We start from the raw sequence: 12,033 nt of genomic DNA on the forward strand, positions 1-12,033 counted from the left end.
CCAGTGCAGTCCCTCTCCTGCGAGAGCGTCGTTAAATCACTGACGCGGGTGTGCGCGTACGGATGTCAGGCGGGTTCACGCACCCACGGCGAGGCAGTCCCTTCTTATGGGGACTTTTGTCAGTCTTACATGGGAACTTGTGCCAAATATCCACCCTTCACGCGGCCGAGGAGGCCCCCCCGGATGATATTTGGAGTGACAAGACACCATCCTGCCTTGAATTATTTCCCTTCTTCCTGATGCTTCTATGGGTGTGAGCGGGTAGTATCATAAACAAGGCGTTAATTATTGTTTCGAGTCTGTGAATGTTTAATGTCTGAAAACAACGGCAATTATTATTTTATAAACACTTCCTCGTGTCACCACCTTCCCAGCTTTAAGAGGCCGGTGAATTATCTCTAGAGCAGGGAACCCAGAGTTTGCAGTGGATCTTCGTGTTTGATCCCATTTCTTTACACAGCTAAGCACCGAACTAAAAAGAGGGGGCTTCCTTCCTCCCGTGACAGTTTCAGTGGAAACAAGAGAGTGACACCGGGATGGGAACACTGGAGGTCGGGGCTCCCGCAAATGTGTGGCTGCCCAGCACCGCGGGGAGCTGAGGGCCGCGGGCGAGTGCTGCGGGGACGGCCCCGCGGACGCGGGTCGCCGTCCGCTCGGGCCCTGCGGAGCGCTGGACTCGCCTACCGGGGCAGAGCAGGGCGGCTCGGGGATTTCCCCGCCCTTGTCACAGAGGCAAGGGCGACCGGCGGGGTACAGCCGAGGGAGAGGGGCACCGGCCGCTTCCCGTCCTGGCGGCCGGGGGCGCTGCCGCGGAGCCGGCCGAGGGCACCGGGGCTGGGGCCCAAGGCCCGTCGCAGCGCCGCGGCTCCCGCCGGCCGCTCCCGGGCCGTGAGGGGAGCGGCGGGCCCGCCCGCCGGCGGGGCGCGGGCTGCCCAGGCCAGTGGCTGGCGGCGGCGGCAGCAGCAGCTTTCAGTTTTCATTGAGGCCGCTGGTTACTGTTTAACGTCCCCACCCACGTTTCAGTTTGTTTAGTAAATCGATCTGATGTTGGGGCTGAGGCTGCTGCCCTGTCGCCATTGAGCAAAGTTAATTCACCCTCACACATACTCTTATCTCCTCCTCCTTCTCCTCCTTTCCCGCTTCGGCATATGGTGAGGACGGTGTCACCGCACCAAACAAGTCGCGCAGCCCAGCGCCGGGACGTCCGCGGGGAGCCGGGGGGTGCGGGGGAGGCAGGAGGCCTGGGGGATGCCGCCGGCCTGAGCTGCGACCGCGCCGTCGGAGGCCGAGGGACGGGGCGGCCCCGCCGGTAAGTTCCCGGGGACCGGCGGCCGCCCAGTGACACAGCCCCGCGCCGCCCGCCGCGCCGGAGGGGCGGTCGTGCCCGGCGGCACAGCTGGTGGCCAAACGGACAGCAGCCGGCCTGGGGGGATTTTATGTTATTCTTTTATTATTATTTTTATTTTTTTTTTTTTCCTAATTCGCCTGGTCACGTGTCCCTGTTATCGGCTCCCGGGGCGTTGCGGGGAAAGGCGCAGCACTGGGCGCAGTCCCGGGCCCCGGGGCGGGGTGTGTGTGCGTGTCCCCGGGAGTGCGTGTCCCTGTGTGCGTGTCCGTGTGCCGGCCGCGCTGCCTCTGCGCCGCGTCCGGCCGCACGGCTGCCTGGCGCTGTGCTGGCATTTGTGGCTTCTCAGCGGCCGAAGTCACGGCTTTGCAACGGATTTAGGAACATTTTTTAAAGGCTGTTTTGGTTTTGCCTCCCTTATTGATTTCTCCGCCCCCGCCCTCATGGTCACCTGTGTAGCAGATGAATTATTGTAGAGGTGTGCTAGTAGTAGCACTTGGCCAGTGCTGGACGCCTTGTTAGAGAATCTCAAAATACTTAGAGGGAAAATAATTCGAAGAGAGAAATTCAAACATGAAACAAGGAAAGCAATCCAAGGGTAAGTTTTGCAGGCGGATCCAGCTTTTACAGTGCTGCAGGTGCACTGTTTACAGGGTACCTTTGATGAAAGCCAACTTTCAGATGTCACACCTGTGAGTTGAACATCTGTTCCTGTACCCTGAAACAGGAGATATAGTCAAGCATTTTGGAAAGTAGACAGTAGATTACAATGGTATCAGTATTATAAAGCGACTTACCACATTTTCAACAGTCAATCCTATTCCATAGTAAACTATGGCTTGTTAAATTGGACCTTCCTCTGTGTAGGCCTTGTAAAGTGCTGCACATGCTTTGATTTACTGTGATTTCTTACCCATATTACAAAGAAAGTGGAATAATTTAACATAGCAGCTCTGTTAATTGATGCTGAGTTCATTAAAACTGAGCTACTGAATAACTTACTATGCTGCACAACTTTCAAACCCCAACTCTTGTGTGCTGAAGAAAACTATAAGGTGCTATGTCATTTCCCATATTCCTTAAGACGTTTTTACATCTTACATAAGAGGCATATTAAACATTTATATGTATGCAGGTGGTTTTGAAATATGATGAACACTATTTTTGTGGTTTCATTGTTTTCCTCCTTTTTTACAGTCATATGGTAAGGGGAAGAGGGACAAAATGCTTAGTGGTGGTTCAGTTCACACTTCTCATTATCCTTCAGCCTCTGAAGTATTCAGAGAAGAAAAGAATCTGAAAGTGCTGTTTTCATTGTCCACTACTCTGTGTCCTGTAGCCCCTTCTCCTACTGAAAGACACTAGGCTGCCTAAGTCTCACTTCATACATGTATTAAAAAAACCCCAGTCAAACAGGTGTAGGACAGGATGCTGTTACCTTTTTTATGGTGTTACCTTTGATTTTTGCAACTCACACATTTAGACTCATTTCCTGGAATACAAAGCAAAACTTTATCTGCAACTTACCTCATATAACAAGAGGAATATCTCTTCCAAAAGTTTTAGTACTTAGTAGATGTAGTTTAAAACCAGAGCACTGCAGAGGTCCAGTCTGCAGTTCCAAGATGGCTATTGGGAAAAGCTTCAGGTGGCATGGAGCTACCTCTGCCCTCTATCTTGCCTCCTACCATGGAGGTCCAATGAGGAAAATGGCTTTCTTGTGGCCCAGCTATAATAGCCAGTTCCTTGGATGGTCAAGTGGTGTTTACTTCTAATTTGTGCACAGAATTAAATTATCTCTAAGACAATTCCCTAACAGAAGTATCCTTGTATAAACACGTCTTTTCTGCTCCCTTCCCTCAAGATACGTCCCAGTATTGCTTGGCTAGGTTTGAATCTCTGAATCAAGTCCTGTTTGATTTTGCTGAGTTTCCCAAAACCTACAGTAGTGCAAGAACAGGACTCAGTCCTTATGCTCGACATGGCTTCGCTTTCAAACTTTGTGGCAGACTTTGTGTCACGGGCATAGGAACTCAATACTGCAAGAGGCTGCCCATCTGTTAACCCTGTGGTGGAAAAATGTATGTCATCAGTGCTATCTGCAGGTCTGTATCATGTACATCAGTTACCACTGCCTATGAGAAAGAAAAAATTACTTCAAACAATTTAATTGTTGGCAGGTCATTAATTAAAAATCCTGAAAAATATTGAAAACTAGTAATATGGTCACCCATGTGATGGAAAAAAACATAAACTTTTTGCTTGTTCTTGGTTCATTTGGGAATTTAGTCTATTATAAAAATAATTCATGACTGATTTAAGACTGCATCATTGGTATAGGGGTGTTCTGATCTGAGCAGGTTGTGCTTTTACATCTGTCAAATAGCAGAGGCAATGTACTCCATGTATTAATTGATAAATGGATTATTTCACTGTGTGGATCTCTCTGCCTCACTTCTCATTGTTTTCGAAGACCCATCTCTTGCTTGTGAGCTTTGAAATAGTCTCTGATTTTTTTTTTCATGTAATGAAGTTATTTAGCTCTTCAGAAGTCTTCCATTTCTGTGTTTGAGAATTAATATTAAGCCTGAAAATCAGTTTGATTTGCCTATGTTGTGCCAGGGGGACAGGAGGTATGTCATATTGGGTAACTGCATTACTCTGGTAAGGTAGATTTGTAACATAGACTGCTTTAGAATATGAAGAAAGGCTTTATTTGTCTGGCAAATAGTTACTTGTTGTACATGGTAGTATATTCTGTAATAAAATTTCTCAGTGAAAGTGTTGCTGCAACATGAAAGAATGTAGGGTTGAGAGAAGGCATGGCTGTTATGTTTTAATGTATCTTAATGAATGATGCATTATAAACATATCATGATGAGAAAATATGGAAAGTGCATTTCTAACAGATTAAGATGTTTGAATGTCTTGCAACAGCTTTGATTGAATCGAATATTTTTCATTTCAAATTCTCAATTTTAAAACAGCACACCCTAAAAATCAGGTCAGAATGGTGTGTGTAATGTCAGAACTGAGATCTATCAAATGGAAAGGCTCCAACAACATTTTCAAACCTTTCTCAATTGTCAATTTAAGTTAATTGAAAATGAAAGGTCTTGCTTTCAGGATTGGGCCATTTAAATAGAAGCCTGCTGCTTTCATTTTGTAGAAGGGCAATCTCCCTCCACATACGTGTTTTTAAAAGGTTCATTCATAATTCTCCCTTCACACTTCTATTGGAAATGACAGAATTCATTATTTTGAGTTCTTGAACTATTTTTCTGCAACTTGGGTGATGAATTGTATGAGATCTAGTTCATAACGTGGCATGGCAACCCACAAGATTTAAAATTCTCTAGGCTCGATTTGTCTCCTTCTGGCACTCGGCTGGCACAGGCGAGGGAATCTTCCATGTGCATCTTCTGCCTCTTACAGAGCAGGAGGTTGGGATTTTTTTTATTTAATACTGATCAAGGAAAAAAAAACTCACACCCTTGCTCGGTAATTCACTGGAGGTAGCCAGGCAACAAGGACATACATTACAGTCAGCAGTATACAAGGTGCTGTGAGAATTTTCCTTGCCTCCTGTTTATCTGGGAATCCAACTGCAATAGAGCTATACAAACAGCACTGTTTCCACTGTCTATTTCTAACCTGTAGTTTGTCTGTAGACTTCTGGGCTTTTTATTTATATTTACCTCTCTGATGGAAAAGGATTTCTTGATGTGTATCTGTTCTTGCCTAAATAAAGGAATTTGGCTCAAGTGGGAGAGGGGGACAGAGACTCCATGAAATGACAAATATGACTCAGTTTGCAATTGATGGTGCATCTGTGGGGATGTTGCAATAAGAATCCTCTTTTTGAGAGTAATTTTTGTCTGAGGTTGCTAGGCTACACCAGCCTGGGTTGGACTTGGAGACAGTAGCAATGTCACCAATTACTTGCTAACCAAAATAGGCCTCACTGACAGAGAGTTATGGTGATTGACTTTCCCTTTTTCTTGTTAAATAAATGTATTCTCACTAAGTGCTGACATGTATCAGTGCTGGGCACTGAGTGGGACTAGTTCATACTCTCAGAGCTGGTCCAGATGCTTGAAGATTTCTGACTACAACAACCCAGTTGATCACATATCTTAAGAACTTTTTGCACTTCCTGCAGCTACAGTTTGTTTGCTTGTTTCTTTATTTCTTTGTAAATTGATGACTATGACAAGAAAGATGATTCTTAGTGATACCACCTGTTTCAGAATCATACCCCAAAGTGTCTAATGCCTTTCAGGATAATAATATTTATTTCTTTGCAAAGAAATGCCAGACTGACATTACGTTAGCTGATAAAATTGCCTCAGTAAAGGTCTAGACAATACTCAGAGAAACTAGACAGAAAAGAGATGGTGACCATGCTGTGATTGCACCTTAATACACGATCCCTGTCCTCTCTCGGTCTCAGTGTTAGCTTGTACCTGCTGTTGTAGTTACAAGGATAAAATTATGATCTCGGAAATTGATAGGATTTTGTACACCAAATTGCTGAATACTTCCACTGCTTACTACTGCCTACTTCCAAATGCTAAACAAGTTGAAAACAATCTTTTCTGCTGCACTATTTGGTAGGCATGCAGTGGCCCTGTTAGGTGGAATGGAGATCCTGTACATTGGCTGCAAGGAGAGTTTTATATGGTTTTTGGGCAGTTAGCCTTTGATTCATGTATCTTCTTTTGTCCTCACAAAAATGGAAGTTTTTTACTTACAGAGGAGAAAGCAATGCAGAGCTTTTACTGCTAGTTCTGATTTTGATGCTAGACACTATCTACATAATAGGTATGTACTATCCTTACGTAATATTTCTTGCCTTTTGGAAGAACTGTGATATTTCTGACTTTCATGTCCAAATCCAAAGCATTTCCAAAAGATTTACATTTTTAAAGAGGCTGTAATGTCTTCCAACCCTCTTGTGTCTGTTCATGTTTTAGAGTGTCTTACCCTGTATTATTGCTTTTAACTTTCTTTTTGTCTTTTTATCTGACTATCTGAGCTTTAGTAACTATATTAATATTGAACATGAGATTTTGCCTAGGGTTTTAGGGAGACTTAGGGACAATGCTTTTTAATTTACTTCAGTTTTGGAGTGCCAGAACTTAGGCAGGCATAAGTTTAAGGTAGAACTTTAGATTTGTACATAGGAATATGAATAACTTTAGCTGTGATAGTAAGAGGGAAAAAAATGCAGAAAGGCATGCAAAAAAGAAACTCAGTTTTAATATGAGATTTATCATTTTATGCATAATTTTAGACTCTTCTAGATAAGTTACAGGGATACAAACTAATCTCTTTAAGAGTTTGGTTCTGACACCCAAGCTTGCATGGAAAAGTAGATCGTTATATCAAAGACAAAATACTATCTTCAAAAATAAAAATAAAAATGAAATAAAAGGAAGTTTCCTCTGAATTTCCCCAAAAGAGAAAAAGTAGCCTCAGGACTAGCAGAAGAAGTTTAAGTTAAAAAATGCAAAATTCATTAAGCTAGTTGCAGGTGTAATACTCTAGCGCTGTGAATGGATTTTGTTTCTTTGTTCATTATGGCTTTTTTAGTTTAAAGTGAATAAAGATGAAGAGAACTTACCTCAAATAAAAACTACTTTACAGGGTCTGTGTCTCCTTAACTACTGTTATTTAGTATTCAGAGTAAAACCTAAGTAGTGTGAACCAAAGCCCCGGTGCCCTGGACTTTACAATCTATACTACATTTAAAAATGTAGGTACATTCTGTAATTCAGGGAACATGAGTCTGGTTTGAGCTTTTGGGTTAATTTAAGGTCCATCTTGGCCAGATTTTTCAGGTTTCATTCAGATGCCTTTGCTTGCACGTATGTAAGAGCTGAGAAGAAAGTGTACAAGTTCCCTAGTGCAGGCTGATGCATTTTACTTCCATTTTCGGGCTTGGCTGAAACAACCAAGGCAGTGTAAGGCATTAGCACCGCTTGCTTCTCCACTCAAGCTCCCACCCGTCCTAAATGTGATCGTCCCCATAACAAAGGTGCCAGCATTAATACATATGCTTGGCCCCAGTTGAGATGGTTGCTTAAATGGCCAAATGCAGGCAGCCGTGCATTGATCAAGTGGATGTTGAACTTGCACAGAGCTGAGGTCTGCGTGTGTGCCCGCCTGTGCTGGCCCCACAGAAAAGAAGAGTCAGTCAACAAAATCCATAATTTCTTTTCTGCTAAAGAGTAGGCTGACTGGTGGATACGTAATGGAATGGGCATTTGCCTGCTCAAAAATTTGTGGAGGGCAACTCATTTCACATGTTTAAGATGTTGATTAGAGGTAAATAGAAGAGCAATGTCTCCACTAACGTAAGCTTTCCAGTATCAAGTCTATAAAGATCTTTTAAATAGTGGAGTACAACTTGGAAACTTTCAATTCATGGGCTTATATTTCAAGGGCAAGGAAATGTTAAGCAGTTTGCATGCTCTGGATGAGAAAGGTATTCAAATGTTAACAGAAATTTTGCCATGAGTTTTGTTAGTGCAGAATTTAATAGTGGAGTTTTTATCTTATTTTAATCTAGTAGGTAAAGTAATTTATTTCCCAAGATGAATTTGAAGCTGAAAGAGGGCAGAAAATGAAAGACGTTCTTAATGATAATTCCCAAGATGCTGTGATACCATGGAGCATAAAGGACTATCCTGAAATTAAGATACATGTACGAATTGCAAAAAACTTGGCAGGCAGAAAATGAGCACAGCTTTGAATGGCCTGAAGAAAATATCTGTGAAACTGCAGCAATTTTTTTAACCCTTTATGGTCAGTGGTCTTACGCATTGTGTAGCTTTCAATTTGTAGGTCAGACCTCTTGCTTTCTCTAAGAGAATGAAAAGTAGCATTGTGAGCAGTCAAGCAAACAAAGTGCTTGTTAAACCTCAGCTGTATCATGAAGGTTATGAAGGAAAACCCCTCTTGGTTCATAAGTATTTTATTGGCTGGACAAAGTAACGTAGTTAAATAGTTGTAGGGAAGCTGCTGTTTAGAACTTAACTGCTTATCAAATATAGAAAGGCAGCATGCTCTTGTTAGTTCCTATGAAAACAGCTTCTTTTTCTGCCTTTTCTGGTAATTTAAGGAGACCAAAGTAATAGATTTATATTTTTCAGGTTAAGAGCTCTAGTCTACCTCAGACCAGTACAACTGGAAGCAGACGCTTTAGGGAACATGGTTTAGAAATCTGGAAAATGGATTGTGTGGTGCATTCTCCACAAAGGATACATCTGCTCGCCACAAGTGCAGCTTGTAATCCTGGAAAATCAAAGATAATCCATTGCTCTTAGCTAGGTAAAGAATTCAGCATGTCCTGTAATCCTTGATTAGTGAAAAGATTTTTTTCAGATATGAAGAAAAATCTGTGGCTTGCTAGTGGCTCCTGTTTGCAGGAATCCCTTTATTTCAGCTGTTGTGCTTTCCCATTTACAGTTTGGAATGGGTCTGCCAAGGAACACAAACATCCTCATCTTACCTTCTTTCTCTGTGTCCTGATCCTAATATCACTGAATTCAGATTTCCTCATAATTTTTGTTCGGACCCAGTGTTGGCTTTTTGTGGTGACCCTGGCCCAGAGTCGGTGTAGTTAAAATAGAACTGCAAGAGGAGCTTGTGTATGGACAAGGATAGGGTATCTTCATGCTAGGAATGCTGGAAGTTACTTATAGCGTATCTCTTTACATTTTTAGATACAGCATTTGGAGATATATATATTTTCTCTATCTGTGAATCATACAAGTCTGCAAGTTGCTTGCCTTCTTGCCCTGATACAAAACATGTAATGCTCTTATTATTATGTGACATAGTTAGATTCCTGTTGAAAATCAATAACCTTCCCATAAAGCAAGTCTTACATCCTTTCTTAAATTCATTTAGAATCATTTTGTATGCCTCATTAGCCTTGTAATTTAAGAAAGAATAAAAGAAAAAGAAAACAAACCAGCCACCTAATATTAAACAGTGTATGTAATTTAATTTTTCCAACCAGGGGGGATGTTTATGACACTAAATATATCTGCTAGTCTATAAATACCTGTGTTTATAGTTGAACAGAGCAGTGGTTCTCAAACTGTGCTCTCTCAGACACTTAATAATACACAATGTGCTGTAGGTAGCATTATGCCACTGCTACCTTTCTTTTTTCTTTCATCTGCTACAGTGCTTTCATGGAAAATAAAGGTACCAGATGAAACACATTCCTAAATATTCTGTGCAATCACCCATTAGAAAGTGGATGGTCAATGTGAATAAATGAAGAAATTGCTTTAAAGACAGACCTTATACTTATGCACAGTCAACATTTAAAGCAAAAGTTATTAAGTTCCTGAAAGGAAAGACACCATGCGATACAGAAGAATATTGTTGACTTCTATGTAAAACTCTGAGTGTGTTTGACGTTCCTTGAGAAGATTATGGTGTGAGAAAGAGTCACTAGGTTTTATGCATATTCCTTGTAGTAACCCCATGGGAATTACACCAAATTAAAGAAATGGGATGGGGCTAATGATGACCTACAGAAAAAAAACAACAAACAAAGATAGGCATTATTTAAATCTCATGTGTAATGAATGCGTGGAAAAAAAAAGAATTGCTTTGTTTATTAGTACAGTGACACCTACGTTATCGAGTAGTAAAATGTGCCGCAACACCAAAGCAGATGCAGCTGTAGCAGGCATAGTTGTAAGAAAAGAATGCAAAACATTTAACAGCTGCTTTATTAAACAATTCTTAAATTTTATAAAGGAGATATATTTTATAAATTTCTATTTCTATTTCTATTTCTATTTCTATTTTTAGTGTATTTATTTTTCACATGCAGTCTGTACTGAGGAATTTTGAATTAAGCAAACTCTTTACATATTTAAATTTATCTTTTATGAATAGTCTCCAACAAAATAAAGGCAAAAGCAATAAGTATTTCTATAGTTTATAGGGGTTTCTTGGTGTGTGTGTGTGTTTTGGCTTTTTTAACAGATCCTTAAATTTTTATTTAAATTTTTAAAACAAATTTAGTAATTTAAAATGTTTGAGTAGTCTAGGTCTTGACCTATTTTTCAGTTTGTAGGAACTTCACTTGCAACACTTTGGAATGATGTCACCTGTGTGAGAACTTTACTGTAGACTGTTACTTAAATAAAACATTAAGGTTTAGCAGCTATGGTAAGAAACATTGTTGGTTGTAATGAAGGAAAGAATCCCACTCATTTTGAATTTCCTGAGCAATTTCTTCATGCCTGTTGATGCCTGTTGATTGAACCTTGATGCCTGTTCTGTCTATATTATTACCTACGTCAAATTAATCAATTTCAGACTTTGCATGTGTCTCATTAAAGAACCACCATGTTCATTTTTATTTAAGCAAAATTGTTGATTTTTTGACCTTTGTGAAGTTAAACCTTGACTTTTCCCATTATATATATTTTCTCCCATTTTTATTATAGCTGTGCAGTTCCATCAGAATTGCCTTGCTGTAGCTGAATGAAAATAAGTGTGTGCAAGTTATTTATATACACGAGTTTTAATAAGTAAGAATGGTGTGTGGAGATATTTTTTTCTGTGCAAGGGTTGATTGTATATGTCTTGTGCTTGTATTTGGGAGTTTGGCTTTTTTTCTCTTTGTTTTTTCTTTGTCTCTCAAGTAGCCCACAAGCTTTTGCTAAAGATGCAAGGAGAACAGCTGCCAGGGTATTAAATGTAGTTTGTTGGTGGACAGTCACAGCATAAAAAATGTGGCATACCATGTCGTTATTGCATTACTGTAGATTTCTACACGCAAATTCTTTGGAGAGAGAGGGGGTTAATCTTGGAGGAAATTTATTCTTGTTACTGTAACTTACTCTTGAATGAGGAGCAGGAACACCATCCTGCGTGTGTTAGGGCATCTATTACAGTCGTGCATCTCTAGGACTGGAGAGCTTGGCTTTAGGGCAGAAAGAGACATAGCTGAACTGAAAACAGATGAAAGTCAAGATGAGGAATTTGGTGAAGATATGTATAGGGTATTTGTAAGGCTCTCCCACCTCAGGTTTGTAAGGGATGAAATGAAGTGACTGACCTCCAGCACCTGGAGCTGCTGTGGCCAGGAAGATCGCAGTTCAGACATCAGTCACAGCAGCTACTGAACACGGTTGGACTTCCAGATGGAACTATGTTTGAAAAGGGACAAAGTCTGCAAAACTTTCCATTGCTGGGCCTGGAGTTCTGAGTAATCTGTTGTCCACAAAGTTTTTGGAGAAAAAGAGCATACTCTGTCTGTGTGGCAAAGAAATTTTTATATGTTTTGGGAATCAGCAAGCTGTTTGCAAGCAGAGGAGAAAAAACAGATTGATGCTGAAACTATAAAATATGGAAGCAGTTGAGAAAGAGCACAGAGAAGGGGTAAATAATGAAAGAGGTGCTTGCTTTAGGCACATCTCAGACTGTGGTGTTGTAAGCCAAGAGGAAGCACAGAACTTAATTTGAAAATCAGGGGCAAAGGAGACGGAGGTATGTTAGTAGGCATTAGAGTTTCTAACAATAATTATCACAGAGCTGGTGTGGTGGTTAAGACTACAGGTGACTGAAGACCTCAGGTTCAGTGCTTAGGCAGTAGTAAAGTGATGACCTGGAAGAGAAGGTAGAGGGCTTGGAACTGAGTGTTGCAGGAG

At 41.2% G+C, this 12,033-nt stretch overlaps 1 protein-coding gene across 3 annotated transcripts in view; it reads left to right on the forward strand.

The window, feature by feature from the left end:
* Positions 1-981: 981 nt before the first annotated feature.
* Positions 982-12,033, forward strand: part of HNF4G (hepatocyte nuclear factor 4 gamma) — a 61,774-nt gene continuing 50,722 nt past the window's right edge. For 2 of the 3 annotated variants that reach the window (XM_069004970.1, XM_069004971.1), the window contains exon 1: positions 982-1,309. The gene's annotated coding sequence lies outside the window, so the exon portion shown is untranslated. The remainder of the gene's footprint in view (positions 1,310-12,033) is intronic. The other variant, XM_069004972.1, reaches the window with a different exon arrangement.

This window comes from Aphelocoma coerulescens, chromosome 2 (genome assembly GCF_041296385.1).
Source record: "Aphelocoma coerulescens isolate FSJ_1873_10779 chromosome 2, UR_Acoe_1.0, whole genome shotgun sequence".
In the NCBI taxonomy this organism is placed as follows: Eukaryota; Metazoa; Chordata; class Aves; order Passeriformes; family Corvidae; genus Aphelocoma; species Aphelocoma coerulescens.